This window comes from Pinus tabuliformis, chromosome 5_1 (genome assembly GCF_031772625.1).
Source record: "Pinus tabuliformis cultivar Carrire ecotype Pingquan chromosome 5_1, CPIR1, whole genome shotgun sequence".
NCBI classification, from domain to species: Eukaryota; Viridiplantae; Streptophyta; class Pinopsida; order Pinales; family Pinaceae; genus Pinus; species Pinus tabuliformis.
This window is the reverse complement of record NC_142305.1, coordinates 907,263,991-907,290,652: the sequence shown is the minus strand read 5'-3', so window position 1 is coordinate 907,290,652 and position 26,662 is coordinate 907,263,991.

The window sequence follows — 26,662 nt, the reverse complement described above, 5'->3', positions numbered from 1 at the left end:
ATGCACCAAAAACATTCATGAGATTAATGAATGATGTATTGTGATCCATTTGTTATTCTTTATTTGGATGATATATTGGTTTATAATCCCACTTGGAAGGAACACGTATCACACTTAATACGTGTGATAGGGACTTTAAAGAAGTGTCACCTAATGACAAATATTAAGAAATGTGAGTTTTCACAATAATCTTTGGTGTATTTAGTCTATTTGGTTGTGTAGTAACCATTCTTATACTTTTTTTTTTTTTTTTTTTTAAGAAAACAAAGAAGATAAATTTGGAATACAACCATAAGAAGATAAACGTTGGAAAATAAAATATATTAATGCATTTACATCTACATCCATGAATTACAATACATTTCACATATCATCAACTTCACATTATATTAACCATAGGCACAACAAAAACATATAACAGAACATCATAAATACCACAGGTATCGTTCACCTATAGAGGAGATTCGATCTTGGCCTTTCCGCTACTGCACTCCCTTGCTATCATCTACCTCCAATTATGAATTTTGATGTGCTCTAACAAGATGTAGTTACCCACTAGTTGACATCCAAGCCTACTCCTTGGGTACTCTTCTTCCTCGTGGACCCTCCAGTTGCAATGGAGTTGTACAATGGAGAGCGTGTGCTAGATGATAGAGGTGAACACTCCTTTGCTCAAGAGTCCCCTCTCTAAGACCTCTACCTCACCAAACTCAACTATAGCTTGTAGCCACTCACAATGACATAATCTCATCCATCCAACAATACGGTAAGAAGAAATTCCACTCTCCCATGGCTTGCCCCTTCTTTTATAGGAGGCTTCATAGGTGACACTTGTCACTTCATGCATAATTAATTATTTTTATTAATCCAAAAGTTTGATTATTCACCCACCCATGTGTCACACCAAGGCTCTCCAAAATTAGTTACTTACCTTTTAATTCAAATATAATATTTGTTTTTTTCCACCTCAATAAGACTCCCTATTTCTTCTCCTAGTTGTCTCTTGATCCCCATTTTCTACTCCTTAATTTGTGTTCATTACTGAAGTCAACTGATAAGTCTAAGATTTGATCCCCTAACTACCTCCTAATTTAACTCAATTTGCCTCTTAGATGGATATTATTGTGTTGGATCTTGCCACATGGAGGTTCTCTAAATTTCTCTAATTTTATTTATTAATATTTATTTTAATTCACCATCCTCATCTCTTAATGAAGTTTAACTATTTTAGGATTAATTTTTATAATTAATTCTATGTCCCTCTTTCCCCCTTTTACATATTTAAAATACTTATGTACATTATCTACCTAATATTTTCGACCATGGGAAGGGTAGAGTTTTAAAGGTACAATGTTTTTTTATTTCTTCTACTCTTTCTTTACCCCAAGTTTATTCTTGATCTAATTACCTTAGTTATAACCTCATTTACCACCTGATGTGAATTAGTATGATTTTAATATCTTGATTATCTTTATCAGTTTCTTTTTTGATGCCTAGCATGTCAAGTTGATCGTGCCCTTCAAGAACTTCCCTTCAAATTTCCAAGGGTTCCATGCCTAATAGTTTATTTATGATGACACATGCACCAAGTTGGTTGTTCCCTTCAAGAACTTCCCTTTGAAGTTCCAAGGGTGCCATGCCTAACAAGTTAATTATGATTCCAATGGTGCTAAGTCTTTCGTACCCTTCAAAAATATTCCCTTGAAGTTCCAAGGGTGCCACGTTGCTTTCCCTTCAAGCATCCAGTGGCTAAGAGGGGAAAATCTAGGTGCAACGACAAAGACCATTAACATCTCTCATGTTTCCCGCTATAGTGAGACTAATGGTGTTGGGGATCAAGGATTTCACCTTGATGCGTGACCCCTAGTAAATCCTCATGAGCAACCCAATTTGGGACCTACCCCCACGACATCATGATCTTCAAGGCGAAGGTGTCCCAACCCTTCCAAGCCAAGTCATGTTGGGACTATTAGAGGGTGAAATTAGGGACACTATCCCACCCCTCCCATGACGTTGTGTCCATTTGTACAACCCCATCACCCACATGTGAGCCATTCGGCCAAGAATCTAACCTATGTCTACAACCACTAACATGTCATTAGAATTTATAGCAAGATTCAAGCTTTACTTTAAAACTTCAAGGACAAAATATTCATTTCCATCAAACCAGATGTTGTCAACTCATCACATGTGAGTGCATCTAGTTTTTCCTGTCATACTCAATAATCATCAGTAACAATGTTTCACAGTGTTAGCCATTGACACAATAACATATGTTAAACCATCAACATGACATAGTCATCCACATCGTTGTTCATCATAAACTTGAACTAATGTAAAGTAGAAGACATAAGGAACACATTCATCACAACTATCATCATCATAACATCAGTAGAAAACATACATATCCATCAAATAAATCATCATCATAACATCAATATAAAACATACAGATCCATCAAAGCTATAGTCATCATAACATCAATAGAAAACTTGCATATCCATCAAGGCAGTCATCATCATAAAATCAGTAGAAAACATACATATCTGACAAGGCTATCATCATCATAACATAACCTAGGAAACTAACGTAAGCATCACATCGACTAATAGTAGGTTCAAGTGTCCAAATCCTCAACCTAAGGTCCTCAAAGAATAATGTGTGAGTCTTAAGGCTAAATCATTGTTAATGTCATATCAATGTCAGTCAACTAGAATGGGGCACTACAAAAATAAATTACAAGCCATAGAATCTGCCTCGAAATTCCAAGTAAGACAAAAGTTTTTGTCCCATAATCAAGTTAAAGTGAGGCATTACACTCACCCCCCCAAAATTCAACTTTATCTTGAAGTTAAAATAACTTGAGATGGAAGCCATGCCTCAAAATATACTGTCTAGAGATAGTACTAGGATGAATTCCTATGATTTATCCCTATCCCATATAAATAGATGACAATTATTCTGATTCACCAATCAAACCTTTATTAAAGAGATTTACATATAATTTTTATACGGTCTATTTCTCCCTTTTGATAGTCTACACACTAAACATAGCAATTTATGTTATTGAACCCTTCTGCAATTTGTTGTGTTGCAAATTTGAAGAAAATAATATTAACCCATCCTTAAAGTAGCTTGATTATTATCATCTATTCCCAATGTTATAATTCCAAGTATTGATGTATCAACCTCAAATTCTACAATATCCCTTTTTACAAGAGGGTAGCATTCCCTAATGACACTGCTCATAATCACATCCACTAGACAAAATATTAATTTACTACCAATAGGGAGGAATAATAATGGATGTAAATGTGTAGGAATTTTTTAGAGTATGAATTGGATTACTAGGTAATGATCATATTACTTCGACAATTTCCAATTGGTTTAATAATTTCTCTTGATGGCACTAACAAGTTGACTTTGGGTTGAAAGTATTTTACACAGAGTTTGAATTGATTTGGGGATAACCACAGTTGATGTAGACCAACTAATGGTGCCTCAATTTAACATGGGAAAGAGGTTAGTCTTTCTAACTCAAGGTACCATTAAAACATACTCATAAATTACACCATAAGAGTAAATTCCCATATCGTTACCTCAAACTCACATGATATTCGTAGCATTGTAAAGCAAGGGAATTCCCATGATGACAAACTCATTATTATTTATTTATTTCCTTCTCTTATATCTTTCTCGATATAAAATTTTGTCTTTGGTGACAACCAAGACCCTTTTTGTCACTAGTCATCCTTTGCATCCATGTAAAAACCTCGGGTTAAAATTTCACGTAATAAAGTTTAATAAAGCCAAAATAAGACCAAGGTAATGGGACATGTATTCCAAGATGAATGTTGGGAAAAACATCTTAGTGGGTGTTCATTTCAGTTTATTATGGCTAAGGAAATTGGAAAAGGCATTGGAAAAGGCCTTGAAAAGACAAAGAGACATTAATTGGAATTTTATTTATGAAAATAAAGGAAAATAGGAGAAAAGGGAGATGAAAGGTGACAGATTTCCATGACAGGGAAATTGAAGAGAAAACGAAGGAAAATGAAGAAAATAGAGGCCTCAATGATAAAAAGGCTTCTAAGGATCAGTTCACAACTTTTTCTGGTTCAACTTTTGTCAGTTCAGTTTTGGAGTTCTTTTCTGTTCTCTCACTCTCTCATACTCTTACACCCTTAGAGAATCCTTGGAGCACTTTATCATTGGAGAAAGGAAAGCGAGGGAAGGACAACAAAGAAAAGGAAGGACAAGAAAATATAGGAAATCAAGGGACAAGCAAGCAAAGTTGGATCAAGCAGCTTCAACAAGAATACTTGCAAGTGACAAGTTGCATGTGTGATTTCCTAGCTAGTTTGTGAATGCATGGTACATCCATGTGTGTATTTGGTTCTCTTCTTGTCATCGTCATGGGTTTTTCTAGGTGTGATAATGGTTTCAATGTTGCGTTACCATTTTTGGATAGCCATGGTGTGATGGGGTTATTTGACATGGTTGAGCTTTGTATTGTTGGATGGTTTTGGAACCGGGTGAGGCGGTCTCAAGAAAATTCCCAAGAGCCTAGGAATCACTTAACCAGTTTTAGCGGGATTGTGGTATAGCCTAAGGGTGAATATGGGAAAATTCCTCAAGGTACTAGTGAAGAAATTCTGAGGCATCCAAGCTTGTTTTGGGCCTATTGATCCCTTGATGGTTTTGGCAAGATTGCGGTAAAGCCTAAGGGTGGAGGTGGTTTAATCTCTAGTAAGCCCTAATTATTTGTGTTTTTTTTTTTGGCCTAGTGATCCCTTGACCAGTTTTGGTGGGATTGCGGTAAATGCTGAGGGTGGAAGTTGTTTAATCTACTAGAAGCCCTGATTATTTTTTTCTTGAGTCCCACATTCATGCTTAGAATATGGCACGAGGGTGATTGACTGAAAGAAAGATTTGGTTCAACTCAATCTATGGTTGTGTGGTACGTGGAAGTCCCTGACTTGATTGAATTTTCCATGTGTTAAGAGATATTTTCCTCTTGTATTTCATGAGTACTTATACTTTTTATTATGTGGATTTGTTGGTTTTTCTATCATGGTTATTATTCTAGTGATATGTTGGTTATAAGCATGGTTTCATAACAGGTTCTAGTTATGGATTTTGACATGTTTTGATTATTTGATGAATGATTAATGAATGAATGAGCTAAGAAATGTTATTACGACTATTATGAGGAGGCATTAGACTTTCTTGATAATTATGAGATAAGTATCAAACCCCTATGTTTAGATATGCATTCATGACATGTAGATTACATTTCTCAATATGTTTGATGAAATTAATATCATGGTTAGTCCTGGTGATGAGCCTCATTATTGAGTAATTATATGGGCCTTAATTGGCCTTAATTCACCTCCTAGCTTAGTCAAACCAACTATTCTCACAACTTATTGCATACTTTTGATTATATTTTGTTTATGAAATGAGTTAGAGTTGGATATTTGGCTTTATGGTCTAATGTGCATGTAATGCAGGAATAAAGGGGTAAAAGCAAGGAAAAATGCATGTATAAAGGATAAAAGCAAGGAACTATGGAAAAGACCTTGGAAAAGACTCGAATGGGACAAGGGAGAGTAACTATAGGAGGTAAATCCTCCTCATTTACTACCCCTCCATTCGAATATTCCACCATCAGCTCGGAGTGCACATAGCCACATCATGAGGACTAAAAGACAGCCAAGCAAGTGAAAAGGACAGAAAACAGTTTATTTTGAGTTGGGAGCCAAACCACCCTAATTTGGAAGGAAATTGTTAGAGACTTCAAATGTATAAATAGAGAGGCTTAGGACCTCATTAGGATTCAGAATTCATTTGTAAAACTCTATTTTATTTCTAAGCTGCAAAGACTTGTGAATTTTCTCTATAATCCATGGTTTCTATAATAAAGATGAGTTCTGTTTAAGCTAGTTCTGAGTTAAACTCTGAGGTTTGAAGCTCTTGGGTTAGGGCCTGACCCAAGTAGCCACAATTCCTCTTTATTGTACTGTTATGTTCGCATAGAGTTATGTTCTGTTTATTTGTTGAAGTAGTTTCATGGTTTACTAATGCATTTTCTCAAGAAGTTTTTGGTTCTGATTGATTTGATTAAGTAGCTTTCTGGTTCTATTCATTTGTTTGAATAGCTTCCTATTTCTATTCATATGTTTTGGTAGCTGCATTTGTTGTAGTTTACTTTTAGTTTTGTTTTTAATTCATAGGTTATTTAGAGGAAAATATTACTATCAGGTTGTGCACAGGTGTCTCGGCCTCATCTCCTCCCTCTGGGACCATGACTTGAGGCAGAGACCCTCTAGCAACCCCAAAAACATAGTCTTTGGTTCTCGCATGGGCTATGGAGTTTGTTGTTTAAATGCAGTTAGTTGTTTACCCGCACTGGTTTTCTCTGTCATTTTCCTTTGAAACCACCTCTAGCACGTTCCCCCTACATCGCTTCCTTGTCATCCGATCACCAACAAACCTTCACAATCACCATCTGATTCACTATTTTCTTCAACTGCTACCTCACATGGAGTCCACCATTCACTTTATGAACTTTAAGTCCCCACCATTGATCTGCCTTTCCTGATCCGATGGCTGCTGCTTCACACAATCGCCAACTAGCTTGGTTGATCTCCATCGTTGATCAGCCCCGCTTGATCCAGCGGCTATCGCGTGGATTAGTGCACGAAAGTTATCCGCCCGAGAGCACGCTATAAAAGTGGTTTTCTCGTGCTACGTGTTGTGCAGTAAGGCTAATCGTTTGAAAATTATAAAATTCTAAACACTGCTTACAGCGTGAAGGGCGCGCGAGAAACTACTTTTTTCCTTAGAAACCCACTCCCTCATTTCCACACATTTCTTTTCACCACGATATGATCTCCGCCGTCCATCTCTTGACCTCACCAACATGATTAAATCTCAGCTATTCATCTCCTTTGTTCCCTTATTCATCCATCCACTCACCTAATCCCTCGCGACACGGTCTCCACCATTCATCTGCCTTACTTCCTTGTTCTTCCATCCCTTCACTTAAAACCTTCATGATAAGATCTTAAACGTCCATCCCGTTAGTAACCTTGTTCGCCCATCTACCTACGTAACCTCCCGTGATTAAATCTTTGTCGTTCATTACCTTTCACCTAGATGATCCAACGGCTCTTATGTGTTGTTTCTCCCTCACATCCTCCTTTCACTGATTTCGACCTCTCATTGTTTTTCCGCCTAAAACCCTATTTAGCCTAAGTTTCTTTGTTACCACTTAGTCTAGTTTTAATGTTTTTACTTCTGCAACATAGATAATTAGCATTAGGTTAATGTTAAATTATCAATTCTGCTTAGCATATCTATTTGATTGATTAGTTAGGTTATGGTGTAAGTTTAGCATTTCATGTTGTTTTCTTCATTACTGCAGTAGAAGTAGCTCTCTCTTAGAATAAGGTTTGCTCTCCTTCCATCAAAGAATTAAGCTTCTTCTGACTTTATAGAAGTTTGGCTTGGAACCCCTGGGGTCTCTTTCCAGATAAACAGTGACAACAAGCAAGACCTTCACTTCTACTTGTGCATATAGCACTGTCACCTCCAAGTTTGTACGAACCCCAGGTTGATAAGTAAAGCTGGTAGCCCTGGGAGTTGCAGCATTATTGTTGCAATACCTAGGCTCATCACCTGGTTAGGTCAAGTCCTTGATCAAGTTTTGTATGAATGGCTTTGTCTTGATTTCATTATTGATTCTGGAAAGTGTCACTGAGTTCTGGGTTGTGGTATGGAGGCTGACGTGGAATTTAGGCTAAGAATCTAGGACCGCACCCTCTGATTTAGAGAAGTTGGGTTGCAACTGCATGGATGGAAGCTTGTGCATGTGGTTGGAGGCTCCCAAATATAGGGAGGCCTTGCTATGGGAGCGATTGAGGGCCCAAGGTCGAGAAATAAAGGTATAGCTCAGGGTTTGGGCACCTGGGGTGGTTGTTTAGCCCCTGAGTGACCTGTGGCTCATGTAGGAGGAGATGAGTTGTTAGTTTGTTGTCATTAGTCAACCCCACTTCCTTAATGGGATCTAGGAGATTGTGCCATGTTATAGTAGCCCTGAACTCATGTTTACCCCGATAGGCTGATGAAAGTGGGTAAATGTGGGAGGGATAATTATTGATTGGTATTAGAGGATATTCAATACTTAGATTGAATGGGTGGAATGTGTTTTTCATGCATGCATGTCAGTGTCTATATGGTTGTTATGTGTGCATTGTCATGGTTATGGTTGTAACTTGTGCATGAGGTCATTGTATGCAGTTGGTGTTATCATGCATGATGTTGATATATTGATATGATTATCTATATGCATGTACCGTGCTAATCTGGTTGATTTGGAAGACGAGATATCCTCCCATGAACTTCACTGAGGTATTTTGATTATGTTTATATTTGGTTATTTGACATGGTATATTTACATGATCTGAACTTAAAGAGGAATGCAACAACATACAAATATAATCATAAACACAATGATGTAGCAGAAAAACACTTGATTAATAGAAAAATATTGAACTATGCTTACAAATATAATGGAAATAAGATAGTTTGGGCACCGGTAGCTTATCTCTGAGAAGAGATGTGGCAGTTACATGCCTCTGAATTGTGTTACAATGAGGTTAAAGGGCCTATTTATTATTTGAAAACATGAGAAAACCATAAAAAACTAAAACCCTAACCCCAAGAGATGTAACACCAAGAGTTTGTGGGCCCCGTTCGGGGTTAGTTAGGCAGCCAAATTCCCGGGGTTGTAACTTGGTCATATTATCTCCGTTTGGCGTGTACGATACCTTCTTGGAAAGGTCTCACCAAGTACTACAAGTTTTGCCACATGTCCTTGCTTATGGCCTTTGGACTATCGCAGATCCCAAAAGAAATGCCATTTAGGGGGTCAAAACTGCTCTGGAAGTTGAGGACCCAAATAACTGCTAAAAATAGTAAATGTTGAAATGAACAAGGAAACAGACGAAACTGATTGAGGAGTCTAGGTGGAATAGGCGGGTGGCCACCAATATCCACTTGGATTATTCCTCCCCCCTTAGGAAGCAATGGTCCCCATTATGTGCAGAGCCTCCATGAGGTGAGGAAATTTTTGTTGAACCTAGTCCCTAGTGAACCACTTGCCCTGGTGAAGGAGTTGGCCTTCTTTGACAACTCGATATAATTGTATCCTCTATTGGTGAGTGTTCTTGATCTTTGTGTCCATGATTTGATTAGTTGTGGTATGTTTGATGCATTCTGGGTTGAGCTCTGTTGGTGTGAGTTGTTCTGCAATGTCAGATGTGTCCAACAATGGTGAAAAGTCTGACCGAAGGCGATCTACATTGAACACTAGGTGCAGATCAAGGAACGGCGTTATTCTGAGCTCGAAGACATTGTCACCGACAACCTTGGTGATGGTGTATGACCCATATCGGAGTGGGTGAAGCTTGCGATGGGGTCCAACAAGGTGCTCCTTCTGCAAATGTAGACAAACTTTGTTGCCCATCTTGAACTTGTGTGGCATTCGATGTTGATCATGGCGCTACTTGTACTTTTCATTGGCTCTATCCAATATATCATGGACCCGTTAGCGGATGTGTTGAATGCACTCAATGAAGTTGTTAGCCCTTTTAGCTTCAGACTGAACGTGAGCCAAATCTACCTGAGTGGTTGCAAATGGTATGGCCACATCAATGGGGCATAATGGTTGAAATCCCATCCCTACTGGAAAGGGGTTGTGTCCTATTCAGCTATGGAGAGCTCTATTGTAGCTATGTTGGACATAGGGTAGACTTTCATCCCACATGCGTGGATGCTTCGAGTTGTACATGCGCAAAATGTCTACGATCATCATGTTTACAACCTCTGTTTGGCCATCAGTCTAGGGATGGAAATTCGTAGACTTAGTAAGTTTGGTATCTAGTATCGACCAGAGACTTGACCAAAATGCACTCAGGAATCTTTTGTCTCTATATGAGACAATGGACTATGGGATGCCAAAGTGTACCCACACTCACTCAAAGAAGAGCTTAGCAGTGGCCTCTGTTGTGATACTCTTCTTGTAGGCCGCCATGATGGCCATATTAGAGAATCTATCTATGGCCACGAAAACACAATCATTGTCGTTCTTGGTAGAAGGAAGGCCTGACATGTAATCCATGGAGACAAATTCCCAAGGTCAGCTAGAAGTAGGTAGAGGAGTATACAAGCCTTGCTTCTTGATGGTTGGTTTGGCAATGGTGCAGGCGGTGCAAGATCTAATGTACTTCCCAACATCCTGACAAAGTTTCTGCCAATAAAAATACTTCTGCAATACTGCCACTGTTTTCTCTACTTTGAAATGTCCAGAGACCCAACTGTAGTGCGACTCCAAAATCATCTTGGAACACTCTCTTGGAGGAACACAATTGTGTCCCAAGTGGCATAATAATGCATCATGAAGGTGAAAATTTGGAACTTGCTTCCCTTCAAGGACTGTATGGTATATTTGTTGAATTATGGATCTCTCTTGTAAAGATGTGGCCACCCCGATGTCTCATGCCCACAAGACTTGAGCACAATGATCAGCGCCATGACCAGTGGTCGACTGAGGAAATCAATGATGTTATTGGTGTTGCCCTTCTTATACTCAATGTTCAAATGGAACTGTTCCAGATAGGTGGACCATTTCTGATGGTGATCGTTCCACAACTTCCCTTGTGTCTATATGAACTGTAGAGGTTGGTGGTTTGTGTGGATGACCATTTCCTTCGCCATAATGTCATTCTTCCATTGACAATAGGCTTGCACAATGCAATACATTTCTTTGTCGTAAGTGGGGTACTTTCAGACTGTGTTTGAAAGTGTCTCACTATGGTAAGCCATTGGATGCCTATGTTGAGTAAGAACCAAACCAATAGCATAGTTGGAGGCATTTGTCTCAATCTCAAATGGTTGTTTTAGGTTAGGTAATGTGAGCATTGGTGCAGAACATAGGTGATTCCCTAACTCGGAGAATGATTTTTGTTGGGTTTCTGACCAAAAAAAACTTTTCTTTCACTCTGCCCCTAGTGACTTCACTTAAAGGCCATGTGATATGAGAGAACCCCAACACAAACCTACGATAGAAATTGGCAAGACCCAAAAAGTTGTGGAGCTTTGTTAGAGTGGTTGGGGCTGGCCAATCCAGAATGATTTGTATCTTGGATGGGTCCACATGTACACCCTACTCATCAATGATGTATCCCATATATTGAACTTGGCTTAGGCCAAAGGTGCATTTCTCCAAGTTAGCACACATATTGTATTATCGCAGGTTTTGAAGGACCTGTCAAATATTGTGGAGGTGTTCTTCCCAAATTTGGCTGAAGATCAAGATGTCATATAAATACACCACCACGAATGCATTGGTGAAGGGTTGTAATATGTTTTCCATCAGTCTCATGAAGGTTGCAGGGGTGTTCGTCAATCCAAACTACATGACCAACCATTCGAAAAGGCCCTCCTTGGATTTGAAGACAGTCTTCCACACATCGGAGGGTTCAATAGGCACCTGGTGATAACTTGACTTCAAGTCAATCTTGCTGAAATATTTGACCCCTTTGAGCTGGCCTAGAAGGTCATCAATCCATGGGTATGGGTACCTATTCTAGACAATGATGTTTTTCAATGCCTGATAGTCAATACAAAGCCTTCAGGTCCCATCCTTCTTCTGTACCAATATGATCGGGCTCCTACAAGGTGATGAGCTTGCCCTGATGTGCCCTTTCTATAATAGTTCCTGAATATTCCTCTTCCTCTTGGTCTCATCGTTATCTAGAACATAAAATCGATAGGTCGGTCCATTGGGTAGTGACGCATCTAGGGTCAAATCAATGGAGTGCTTGACCTGACAATGTAGAGGTACCCCTGTGGGTGAGGCAAAAATATCCCTGTACTCCTCCATGACCATTTCCATCTGTTGTTGCTGTGCAAAGGAACCTTTCCTGGAAGTCGTGGCCACAACCTTCTTCTTTCCCTGGGGGTGAATCATAAGGAAAACAAATTTCTTGGTCTGGGAAATGTTCTTACTACATTGCTTTGTAGTGATCAAAGAGATGGCAGTAGGTAGGGCTACCTCCAGTATCCTGTACAACTTATTAGCCAAAGTAATAATCATAGAGCGAGTCCTAGACTCATATACATCATGTCGCTTCCACAAGAATGGGTGTCCTAACAATACATCAAAAACTTCAATAGGAGCACTGTCACACAGTACCTCATCTGTGAAGGGCTTGATGTTATAGGGAAGGCGACATTGTTGGTTGACGCGAAGATCTCGTCCTTAGTGAAGCCACCTGATGGTGTACGACTATGGATGTGTTGTAGTCTTTAGGCCTAGCCGGTTCACGACCTTTTCTGAAATGAGGTTCTTTTGGCTCCCACTTTCGACAATAAACTGCAGCGGAGAACCCTTCACCCATGTCTGTGAGTGGAAGAGGCATTCCCCCTCCTCTAGATCTTGGTGGTGGTCATGGTGGAACTGGTCTCCACATCAATGATCTACTTCCCTTTGTCAATTCCCTTATCAGGTTCTGATTCAGATTCAAAAACTACATCTGATTCAGAAACCTTCAACTCAGCCACTAGTGACTGCCTGGCTTGACACTCACTTGTATTGTGAGTGGAGCTCTTATGGAACTCACACCATTTTCTCGTTTCCTTCTTCATCTTCGTGGTGTCGTTCTTTTCTCGCAGTTTCAGTGGGCTCTCCTGGGTATCCCCGCCTTGGCTTAGTCCTTTGTTCTATGGTTTGGGAGTGCCTTTTCCTTGCTTTGGATTTGCATATCCAAAGTCCCACTTCTTCTGTTTAAACTTCTACTCTATCTTGACAACGTACTGATGCGCTGTGTCGAGCGGGGAAATGTGCAGGAACTCCATCTCATCCTGGATGTATTTGTGTAGACAGTTGCAACACTTGAGCAACAAATTCCACTTAATATCCTTTATACCCAGCTTCGTGCGAAGGATATGGAAAATATTTATGAACTCTGGCACATCTTGGTCCCTTCCCTGTCGTGGCGTGGTCCACTTTATGTATTTGTCTTCATAGCTCCTAACAGGCTAATATTGTTCTTTGATGGCATCTCAGAAAAAGTTCCAAGTGGGTGCGCCTGAAAACAACAAGGGTTCACTCTCGTCCTTTTGTTCACAGTAGGTTTCCCACCAACCCTTGACATGTGGGGCGGCTTTGAGAAGTGCAAAAGTAATATTTTCCCGTTTGGAAAAGTCATGAACTAAAAAATATCCTTCCAAATGATTTAACCATTTATCTATGGCATCTGCATCTATCAACCCTTCAAATATGGGAATATTGAAGTTAACTGGTATCTTAAAAGGAGTGGCACCTCTAGAGTGGTTGTTGGATGAAGATGCATCACGTGTGGGTAGCCGTTGAAGGATTTGGGTAAAGTTATCTATCATTGCGTCCCTGTGTCGCTCGAGAGCTTCCTCGAGAAAATTTTTGAAAGAATATCCTGCTCCCTTGTCTTTATTTTCTTCCGCCATGGGAGGTCATCAGGTTTTGCGAGGCTGATCTTGCAATGGTTCAACCAGATCAAGCCCTAACTCCTTATACCCTAACCTCGTTGGGGACATGCAAAGAAAAACAGAGAAAGAGAAAACCACTCTGATACCACTAATCCAAACTTAAACCGAAATGAGCCAACTTACAGATATAATCATAAACACAGAGATGCAGCAGAAAAACACTTCATTTCATTAATAGAAAAATATTGAACTATGCTTACAAACAAAATGGAAATAAGATAGCTCGGGCGATGGTAACTTATCTATGAGAAGAGATGTGGTGGCTACATGCCTCTGAACTGTGTTACAATGAGGCTCAAGGGCCTATTTATTATTGGAAAACATGAGAAAACCCTAAACAACCAAAACCCTAACCCTAGGAGATGTAACACCAAGAGTTTGTGGGCCCCGTTGGGGTTATTTGGCCAACCAACTTCCCCAAGTTGTAACTTAGTCATATTATCTTCATTTTTGTGTATGATAACTTGTTGGAAAGGTGTTACCGAGTACTAAAGGTTTTAATACAGGCCCGTACCTCTAGCTATGGGCCTACCGCGAGCCCCAAAAAATCGTTGTTTAGGAGGTCAAAACTGCTTCAAAGTTTAGGACCTGAAAAACTACTAAAAATAGTAAATGCTGAAATCAACAAGGAAACAAATGAAACTGACTAGGGGGTCTAGGTGGAATAGGTGGTTGGCCACCAATATCCACATGGATCATTGCAAGAAGAGGATAAAAGATGACTAGCAAATTAGTGGATTACAGTTCATGAGATTTACCTTATAGATCAGATGAGCATCCAAGAGACGAGTAATCTCCAAACATAGTAGACACTTCGAGAAGTTTAAAGGAAGAAATCATAAGTTTCAAAGCATGTGATGACAAGATCATTCAGTCATGGGAAAGACTTTCCAGGTCATAGTAGAAACAAGTAGAAATCAATGCAATCACCCTTCAGAGTTTGTCGAACTTGTAGAGACAACATATTACATGTCATTTTGTCACATTAGGAAAATAACCATCGATTTGGGCATTTATCTATCGATAAATGTGTTACAAAGCATCCCCTTGCAAGGCTAGAATCCAAACTATCCCAAAGAGAATGAAATTCTTGGATCCCATGGCTCAAAATCCTATTTTTGGCTTCTTGTGCAGTTCCCTAGTCAATTTCCGCACATACGCAAAAAGTTCCATTAGGAAATGCGTATAAATGTGATTTGTCTTACACTGTGGCCTGCACACATGACTTAACAAATGTAAAAATAAAAAGTAAAGTCTAGAATTATTGTTAGTCGAACCTTTCCTAACTAACAAGCTTTAAATAGATGCTTATTTAGCCCTGATCCCTCCCATCATGGAGTTGCCTCCCTCTCTTTGTGGAACCCCTATCCCACCATTGGTGGATCTCATCCCTTGGGAAATGGATCCCAAACTTCTCCCTTTTGGCCTATAAAGTTAACACATGGCTAAGGATTGAGGAGGATTGTTGGAAGAAGGGTTATACTACATGAATAAGGCTAGGAGACTATTTATTCAAGGAGAGGGTTGGGATTGTGAGAAGGGACTTGTAACATCAAGGCTTTCAGGTTGTAAGTTTATTCTCCATTTTATTAATATTAAAGAAACTGTTATTTCCCAATTATGTGTTCTTTGACATCATTTGTTGGGATTCCTTGATCACCCACATAGGTTATGATTAAATATTGATCAATTTATTATATATGATTGAGTTAATTAGTTCATTTATCTTTTATGTTATATACTGGATGCTTTGATCTTGTGTATGTTTCTGTCTATGCATATCTCCTTTAGGATATCATGGGGAATTTATGGGAAGCACTGGAATGATCTCTAAAGCATCGAGGAGAAGAAAACGGTCAAAGGCACTGAAAGGTACTTCATCAGGAATTTCAATTAAATGGTAAGTGGCCTCTCTCAATGGTTTTTTTCAGTCAATCGTAAGCTAGGGAAAGGTAGTTGTTCTTTGTTGTTTGTTACAATATATATTTGAGGTCTAGGGAGATTGATCTTGTTTGCAAGAGGGATTAGTCTGCCTAACAAATTGGGGACTCTGCTAGGGAATGTATCACTCTCCATTATTTTGTTGAAGCCCTCGGAAATATTAAAAATCTGGATTTTGTGAGTTTTTTGACTTGTTTATATTTTTTCTTAAAATTTCCCATTGTGCGCACTTTGGCTTTAGCGCATAGCGAACTTATACACACTTTTGTCTTTGCAACAATGTGTATGCACATTGGTTTATTCTATGACCTGTGCACATACCTAAAATGTTTTAAAAATTTAGTTTTCTCCTCATCAAGTCCGAAGAATTTGAGTTTTCCTGTTTAATTACACTAGACTACCTTATGGTAATCTCATTACTTTGATTTGACCGTATGGGCTTCTTTTTGAAGAATTATTTACTTTTTCAAATTAGGGTTTGAAGTTTTACCTAGTGAATTTCTTATTAATCAACAGTAGGACTTGTCATTCCTAAGATAGTTTGAGTCTATCGTTTTTATGTCAATCCATCATATTAAGTACTTTGTTTTATGAATTGAAAACTGTCATTAGTATTAGGAAAAATTAGGGTATTTCAAGGAAGCACTTGTGGTTGGAAATTTGTTCCTTTGCTAAAATTATTAAGGATTATTTCTTTCTATAATACAACATAATCTTCTACTTTATAGTCATTTGCAACTCATGATGTCAAATTGAAATTATAGCTTATATAGGTTGAAGGAAGGGTTTATTGATTGTTTGTTTGGGTATGCTAGAATTTGATAAGATCGAAATTTTTCTTATTATAACTTATATTTTGAGGAACTTATGTTTCATTTCTCGAAGAAGAGCTAAGAATCCTGTATTTTTCATTCTCTCTGATGTGGATCTTGAAATGATTCATTGATTCTTGTATTTTTCAAAAAGTTATGAAACCTCTTCCCTTATTTTAGTTACAATTCATCGAAAAGAAAATATTACTATTTCATGTTTGTTTGCATTAGATTTTGAGTCAAGTCATAACACCATCAGTTTCACATCCATTTACCCTGTGAGTAAATAACAGCTCTTAAAATTAGCGCTAATAAAATCAATCTAGAAACTTGTATTATTTTAGGGCTCTTTTCTACCTACATTATATTAGGTTGTAGGGCTTTGGAATATGGAATTGAGTTAAATTTCCAAAGCTGAAAAATAACATTAGCATCTTTCAATAGGGAGAAAAATCCATTTACTATAATTTTTCTTTGGGAAGCTCCCCTTACAAAGGAGTCAAGCACGATATCATATCAAACCCAATGGAGTGATCAACCCCACTTTATTGGTTACGGTAGAGTCATTTACAAGTATTAAAAATAGTGCCGAAATGTACTTGGGAATCACTTGGAAGTAATCCTCAAATTAACCATGTTGAGGAACTTTCAAGGGGATTGAGCTTTGTTACTTTTCCCTTGCATGTACGTATGATCTGTGAATGTCCCCCCAGGTTAAAGTCTTTTATGTGGAAACCTTAGAGACCATTATCTTAGGGCCATTACCCAAGGTGACAGTGGAGGGAAAGTCTCTGTTGTACTTAGAACAAACGTTGGATAGACTCACTTGGACCTTTTTAGAGGGTATTCTTCATTCGAGATGGCATAAGTTAAGTTTACTTGCACCAAATCGTGTACATTAAGTAGGTTGTAACCATAACTGGTTCCACCCACTCTATCTATAGCCACTTTTCACTTAGATCTCTGTGAAGTTGGGTTTCATCACTAACTAGTGATTTTGCTAGGAAAAGCTTATTTGCATGGTTTGAATCCTTAGATTTTTTAGCACGTGTTAATTGTTTGTTTTTACTTTTTTACAGACCTTAAGTGTGGATTATTATTTTCAATTGTTAATATTGATAGTAAATTTATCTAAGTTGAATATAATTGCATCAATACTAGAAGTTACCGATAAAGTCCTCCCTTTTAATGAGAACCCTAATCCTCTCCCTGATTTTGCAAATGTCGATGCTCTTTATATGGCTACATTGTCACTTCCTGGATTCATAATAGGTTTACCGATGTGGTTGTTTTCAACTTATTTGATCCAAAATACCAAAACTATTCCACCTTAACCAAGTCCATCATATCAACATCACCAACCTCATGTTGACCCTTTACCTTATTCACCCAACATGTCCTCTTCTCCCTCTTCTTCTTTGCTTGGTAAAAGCCTTGATGTTAGTAACCAGGTGACTAAGAAGAAGAAGCAAGATAAGAAAGAAGTAAACCAACCAGCCATGGTTGTAGGTATTGGTAATGTTGAGGAAACTTCCAATATGCATCGCAAGCCCATATACCCTTGCAAGCTTTGTAAGGATGACCACTTCCTTATTGATTGTCCTGGTATTCCTAAGGTCTTGGAAGTATGGTCAAAAAATTCTTATCAACTTGTTGTTGATCCATCAACCAATGATTGTGAGGTTCATGGGAAAAAGGGTAAACTTAGGTGTCCTTGTAGGTTATGCAAATGGATTCATCATAGTCATTGTTGCCCTCATATGGACGAAGCCTAAAAATTGTTGGAAAAACTTATTGTTCCACAACAACAATTTCCAACTAGTTACTGTAAACTTTCTCTCAACCTACCATCAGTTCATTAAGTATTGATCTAATTCCAAGTACAGTCAATCCCAATCTTCCATTGGAGAGTGAAACACATATCACTTAGGTTGACCAGTCATTGGTTGATCAAGTGATAAACTCGATACCATCCTCAGCTGATCCCACTCTCCCTTTAGAGATTAAAATTAATACCACTCAGGTTGTTCTTGTTACTTCATATTCTTCTACACATGGGGACATTTCACCTATTTCCATTGAACCCCATCCACATAATGAGGCTATTTCCTTTCATCGGAGTAGACTGACAGGACCTCATCTTCCTTCTTCCACCCCTTTCCAAATCACTGTGAAATTGTATGGTAAAAATGTGCAACGCACAAATATAAATGAAGGTGCTTATGTCAATATTTTATCCTCATCTGCTTGGAAAGATTTGAGTTCCCCTCAGCTTGTACCTATTCCACCAAATCTTTTGCATTTCAATAAAACCATTAGCGAGCCTTTATGGATACTTCTTAAGTTACCTATTACTATGGAAGGTAAAACTTTCTGTATTGATCTTATGATAGTCCAAGGACCCTTGGATTTCAATTTTATCCTTGGGCGATACTATGTCTTTGCTATGAAAGTTTTCGTATCGACACTCTTTTGTTTGATGTAATTTCCTCACAGTGGAAACATTGTTACTATTGACCAGCTTTCATTCATTGAGCCTGATTCGACTACCAACCATCTGACATCCCTTAATGTTCCTTATATGCAAGTGGTATCTGCCCCGTCACGGGTTAATTATGTGTCAGCCAGTCCCATGTTTTCAATTATCAATGCAAGAGAGCCTCTCACTGTTTGCTTGACTTCTTATGACTTAGATCTAGAATTGACATATGGAACCTTATGGGGGAATTTGAAATGGATTTTGTTACCCCTTTTGATTCTCTTCACATGTACTCCTTCTAGAGATCTATTCTTCCTTCTGATGATGATATCTTGGATGCTATGGTTGGGAATTATCCCTTGGCATGTGTTTCTTCCAAATGGAAGCCATGATCCAAGTCACTATGAGGAAAGTTCTTTTATTGTTTCAACCTCGTTAAAAAAATGAAACAAATGCCTAAGGAAAGTTCTTTTATTGTGTCAACATCATTAAAAAATGAAACAAATGCTTCTGAGGAAAGTTGTTTTATTATGTAAACCTCTTTAAAATAATGAAACAAATACTTGTGAGGATGGTTCTTCTACTGTGTCAACCTCATTAAAAATGAAACAAGTGCCTGTGAGGATGCTTCTTTTATTGTGTCAACCTCGTTTCAAAAATGAAGCTAGTGACTATGAGGATAGTTCTTTTACTATGTCAACCTCATTAAAAAACGAAATAAAGTTCTTCATAGGATGGTTCATTTGTTATGTTAACCTCGTTAAAAAATGAAACGCATTCATGAGCATAGTTCTATTTCAAGCTCGTTAAAAAATGAAACAAGTCCCTTTCCAAACCGCGTATTTTATGTGGTTTTATCAATAAAAATTTATTTCATCTTCCTATATTGATTACTTAAGCAGATCAAACAAAGTTCAAGGGGCATGTGCCTCTTCATGGGTACATTGTAATTATGTTTTGTGTGCAACAATTTTTTGAGCATCTTTTTTATGATTTTCTATTATTTTTCCTATTTATCTTGCATTGAAATTTATTATTGATGCATTGCCATTGGTAAACATCTGTAAGAAATTAAAAACAATATTCATCCATATATTGTACAAGATAGACTGAAATAGAAGTAGTAGTTTTCATTAAGTAAAATGTCTGTAAAAAGTATGTTTTTACAAAAAAATTCATCCAAAAGCATCAGGCCCCATGGCTTTTATTATCCGGACATGCTGATATATCATCAAAAAGAATAAATATAGCCCTAAGACTAGTGGATATGCATGATGATCATGGTAGAAAACAACAGTGTGAGCTACTTGTCATAGCAAGCAACTAATAGGTCTGGGAACCCCCAGAGTGTGCCTCTGATAGTGGAGAGGCGGGTCATCATTCTCATCATCTGAGATGTCCAGGGTCAACCTCTCAAGGTTGTGCTCTAGCTCATTCAATGCCTCTGCCGCATTCAGGTTCTTCACTGCGGGAGATATTTGTTGCTCACTACGTCTGCCATATCTACATTACCCTCCTGGCCTCACCAGGCCCACATCTTCATGATCATTTCAAATAGTTAGTTTTGGATGCCAAAAACAACAAAAATTTGAAAAACACAAAACAACCAAAGTGTGAAGTTTTTACCTAGATCAACCCACTACATCCTAGCTGACAGTGGCATATTTAGATCGCCTTTTTAATCCATGCCTGCATATGGAAAATATTCAATCACGATGATTTTATTTTCCAGCCACCCAATTAAACAAGGAGTATACTGGATCATTGGCCCTTCACGACCTCCATGGCATGCCATTAGTGTGACCCACTTAAGCATGCGAGGGTCTCGAGGTCCTCCTCTCTCTATAACTACCTATGGAGTGAGAATTGGGATCTTCTCTAGAGAAAATGAGATGACAAAGGCACCATACCCAAAATTCTTGAGTTTTCCAGTTTTGACTCTAGTTAGTTTCCCTTTCAGATTGGAAAATATTGCTTCGCACCAGTTGAATATTGTAGGTTGCAAGCACTCTATGACAGTTTGCATCTGAGCCTTTGTAAGCAAGTGAAGAGTTGCATTTCCACATAATCGTGCACAGTGAACCCAATATCTCTCAAAGGGATCCTCTCTATGGTTTTGATATCAATTCTCCCATCCTTGAGAGCAGCTCCTCGAAATCAATGTTGCAATAGATAGGTGGCATTTGTTTCACCAACTCGCCTATGTCCATACAAACAAAATTTCCACCCCACGACATGGAAGCCCAGATAAGAAGTAAATGTCATCGACATCGATAGAAAGCCTATGGTCTCCAATTATGAATCATTCTTCTTTTACATCCCACTTGCTCACCATCCACTCTAGCAATTCTAGTTTGGCCTTCATGACCAGAATAGTGAAAAACTTATAGAAGCCACAGTTTGTCAATGCATGTATGGTCTCTGGAAGGTTTAAAGAATATATGTCTTGTTATTCATGTTCACCCTTTCTCCACCCCATTTTTGTAGCTCAAAACCCTGCAAACAAACATGGAGGATCATTATAAAGGATTGTGGTAAAATTTTACAAGAAATTTGGGTGTTTTCTATTAAATTTTTAATGCCCTCGGTGCTGTGCACAGCCGCTTGAGAAAAACAGTGTGGATGTGTGCAGTTCCAAGCCTAGAAACTATGCACATCCCTCTTTTTAATACAAAAAACCCACTCAATGTGTGCATGCCTGATAAGGGTGAACTGCACACATCGAGAGCGATTTTCCATTTGAAAATCCTCCCCAAAAAACGAAAATACGCAGTCAAAATGAAAAATAAAAACTATGAAACCGAATATATTGGAGAAATGATTTACCTGGATAAGACGACTCGCGATTTGGCCCAACGGTTTGCCTAGAATCTTCCTCTAAAGTTCTTGGTGAAAATACACTCTATCACTCTCAAAGGGTAAAAAACACAAATAGCAAAAAGTTTTTACATTTTTGGATTTTTATAGGTTTTTAGGCCTATTAAATATCAGTTTTTGCCTATTAGCCTTTGAAATCCAAATTTATAATGTGTTTGACTATATTTTTTAGCAATGATGATGATTTTTGAGTTTAAGTATGTAGATCACAAGTTATTTGCGAAAATGAATCATTTTGGCGTTGATTATATTTTTATTACTTTTTCGAACTAGTTAAAAACTTACAAAAAAAGAAACAAGGAGTTTTCTTTATGTTCTTTTCAGACTCCCTAAACATGAAAATATTGCTGAGTACTTGACTGTTCGAACTCGTAGAAGTAAATGAAAAATCATCTATTTAGTATAAGTTTACCCCTTTTACGAACTGAACTAAAACATTTATGAAAAAGGTATAGATTGACTAATCATGGTCAATAGAGTTCTCTCCTGCATTATTTTACCCTTTTTCAGGCTTGAGGGACTCAATTAACGAAAAAAGACATTGTGGAGTTTACTTATGTTTTTCTCCTAACTCCCTAAAACTGAAAAACATCAAGTTTCACTTTCTCCGGGCTCGTTAAAATTTACGTTTAAAGCACTGAATGAGTTTTCTTTTTGTGTATTTTCAAACTCTTTAAACATGAAAATGACATCGAGTTACCCCTTCATTGAACTCATAAAAATTAAATAGTGCAAGACTCATTAAGGATGACGAGACCGAACCACTCCTTCCTAGGGTTCATTAAAAATACTTCGAAGGACTCATTTGAAGGATGAGCTTATAGGACAAGCATATGTTATCCTCCTCAAGCTTGTAAAAAAATAAATAGGTACTTGTCAGTAATGGTGGGGGGAAAGTGGGAAAGAGCCTTTTTTTTTGTATTGTAAAAGACAGTATGTCACTCTTGAACATAGCACTCTGTCACTTTTGTGTCTGAGTTGGGAAATCAATTTTCCTCTCAGTTAACCATACCTCATTGAAAGTCTTCAGTTGTTTTTGGGTATTATTTTTGAGTCAAATGTTGTTAGGTCAGAATGTCGTGTCACTAATATATTCAAGAGAAGTCCAACCTCAGTCAAAATTATTTGCCATTCATAACCTTCAGTTGCATTGACCATCCCTGAGTGAGTCTTGGATTACTCTAAATGGTTGTTCTTCAAAACTTGACATGAGTTTCATGTCATAGGCCCTCCTACGATGGGTTGCTTCCTAACTTCAGCTCACTATCTAGGAAGTTGATCTAGAAACTTTTAGTACCTTGAAGTCTGCTTGCCTTAATGGCAGGTTTCTCACCTTCGATGATAGGTTCTCATCATTGACCTATGATCGAATGATTCTATGAGTGTTAAACATCAACACATCTATTCACACTTCCTAGATTGTATTGGAAGTACCTTGATATCCATTTCATTATTGGTGGTTTCTCTCACACTTGTCGGTTCACATCATTGACCGGTAATCAAGTGGTTTAAACCATGTTCGACAACGAGACATTCACTTGCATGTCCAGATTCTTACTACGGATCAAGAGATGGAGATCAAGACCCTGGATCTAGTTTCATCCATCCAGGCTACGTGGATTTATTAAATATTCATGATTGTAAACATAGATCCACTGATGGTTGCTTCCATACTATGTCTTCTATTGAATGGATCTTCATATGTATTTATATATTGGTTCGTTGAGACATTTATACTCTAAGTATGGGAATGCCTACATCAGCAATGATAATATATTTCATTGTAACATTTGATTGATTGTTTAAGGTCTCCGACTGTAGTCTCTAACCCAAACCTTGGCATGATAAAGTGCTTCACTCATCAAACATATCTTCTCAATTTGCACTTTAGGGGGAAATATGTTACACGTTATTTTTTCACATTAGGAAAATGACCATCACTTTGGATCTTTCAATATCCATAAACATGTTCCAAAGAATCCCCTTGCAAGGTTAGAATCCAAACTATCCCAAAGTGAATGAAATTCCTGGATCCCATGGCTCAAAATCCTATTTTTGGCTTCCTGTGCAGTTCCCTATTCAAGTTATGTGCCTACACAGAAAGGTCCATTAGAAACTACACATAAGTGCGCTCTATCTTACAATGTGGCCTGCACACATGACTTAACAAATGTAAAAATAAAAAGTAAAGTCTAGAAGCATTGTTCGTCGAATATTTCCCAACTAGCAAGCTTCGAATGTATGCCTATTCATCCCTAATCCCTCCCATCATGGAGCTACCTCCATCTCTTTGTGAAACCCCTATCCCACCATTAGTGGATCTCATCCCTTGCGAAATGGATCCAAAACTTCCCCCTCGTAGCCTATAAAGCTAACACAAACCTAAGGATTTAGGAGGACTATTGGAAGTAGTCTTGTGCTCTATAGGAATAAGGTTAGGAGGGTATTCATTCAAGGAGAGAGTTGGATATTGTGAGAATGGACTTGTAACATCAAGGCTTTGAGGTTGTAAGTTTATTATCCATTTTATTAATATTAAAGCAACTGTTATTTCCCAATTATGTCTTCTTTGATATCATTTGTGGGATTCCTTAATCACCCACATAGGTTATGATTGCATATTTATCAATTTATGATATATGATTGATTTAATTAGTTCATTTATCTTTTATGATATATTTTGGATGCTTTGATCTTGTGTATGTTTATATCTATGCAGATTTCCTTTAGGACATCATGGGGAAGTTGTGGGAAGTGCTGGAACAACATCTAAAGCATAGGGGAGAAGTGAACGATCAAAGACACTGAAAGGGACTTCATTAGGCATTTTGATTAAATGGTAAGTGACCTCTCTCATATGGTTTGTTTCAGTCAATCGTAAGCTAGGGAAAGGTAGTAGTTCTTTGTTTTTTTTTACTAGATTTCTTTGAGGTCTATGGATATCACTTTGTCTGCAAGAGGGATTAGTCCGCCTAACACAAGGACAACCACAAATTAGTTATGGACAGGAGGATAGTACTATTGGGGCATATGGTAGTAGGTCTCATGGTGGGAACATATCATACATGGACGACATAGTCAGACATGGAAGGTTCTTAGATACACCTAAAAGGAGAGGTAGTGGATATGGGTTCTACTCTAGTTATGGTTCATGTAGGAATTTACAGGGTAAGTTCCACAGAAAGAATACCAAAAGGACACCGCTCACAACCAGATCTCAAATCAATACACCAGTATTTTTGACGTGGTTAAAACCCTCATAGTGCAAGGAGGGAAACAGTCCATGGCCTGTCCCAACGTGGGTACTACAGGCAATTTATTAATCAAAGAATGAAAATTTACATAAGCTTCTCTCATGCATGGATTACCCGAACAATGACCCTCCATGCGCTTTAAATAGAACTCATGGACCAATCGGGTGTCAAGCCACGGATCAAGTGTCGGTAATACCGAGGTGAGAGTGAACCGTCGGATCACTACATATCGTGACCGTCGGATTGTAAGTTACAAAATGTACAACGGTAAAGAAACACACTTTACCTAACTCTATACTAGACCAAGATGAACTTAACTATATCCTATGTGTCGGAATATCCTAACATCCCCCCTTAAGAACAACTTGGGATAGGATTGAAGGATTTACAAATATGACACAATAGGAGAAGGAAGGAGGCACTAGAGCCTATCCCCCCTTAGTGACAACTTCCTGAACTCCAAGCATATATCGAAGTTTAGTGAACTTCGCCTCTGTGAGAGCCTTTGTGAAGATGTCTGCAACCTGATCATCTGTTGGACAATATTGCACTTCAAGAACATGGTCATGAATGAGCTTTCTGATGAAGTGCATGTGTAGTTCAATGTGTTTGCTGCGCTGATGCTGGACTGGATCTTTGCATAGCTGAATGGCACTTTGATTATCACACCAAAGTGTGGTGGGATGCTGCTGCTCAAAGCCAAACTCTGATAGGATCTGACGAAGCCACAAGGCTTCCTTACTAGCTTCCACGGCACCACGATACTCTGCTTCTGCTGACGAAAGAGAAATGGCAGCCTGTTTCTTACAAGCCCATGTAATAGGTCCTGAACCAAGAGTGAAGACATAACCGGCAGTAGACTTCCGATCATCATGGTCACCAGCCCAATCAGAATCAGTGAAACCAACTAACAGAGGAGATGCTTTGGCACTGTAATGAATCCCAAACTGTATTGTACCTCGAACATAACGAAGTATTCTTTTAGCTGCTTTCCAATGACTTTCACGGGGGTTTTGCATAAAACGAGCAACAAGGCCAACAGCAAAGGAAAGATCAGGACGAGTATGGGTTAAATACAAGAGTTTTCCGACAAGTTGACGGTATAAGGTAGCATCAACTTCAGGAGAAGTACAAGAGACTGAAAGTTTGACTCCAGACTGAAAGGGAGAAGGGGCTGGCTTACAGTCTTCCATGTGAAAATGACGAAGAATATCACAAGCATACTTGGACTGGGAAAGGAAAATACCCTCTTGGGATTGCAAGACTTGAAGACCAAGAAAATAGTGTAAGTGTCCTAAGTCTGTCATTTCAAATTTCTTTTTAAGGCTGGACTTCACATGGTTTATAAGGTTGGGATCACTACCAGTAAGAATAAGATCATCAACATAAAGAACAAGGATGATAAGAGAGTTGCCCACTTTCTTGGTGTAGACAGTATTGTCAGAATGACACCTAGAAAAGCCAGATTCTAAAAGAAAGCTATCCATTTTGGCATACCAAGCCCGAGGAGCTTGCTTGAGGCCATAAAGGGATTTCTTAAGTCGACAAACAAGGTTGGAGTCTGTTTGTATGAAGCCAATGGGTTGTTCCATATAGATTTCTTCCTGCAAGTCCCCATGCAAGAAGGCAGATTTAACATCCATCTGATGGACTTCCCATTTTAAAGAGGCAGCAAGGGAAAGAACAAGGCGGATAGAGTTCATTTT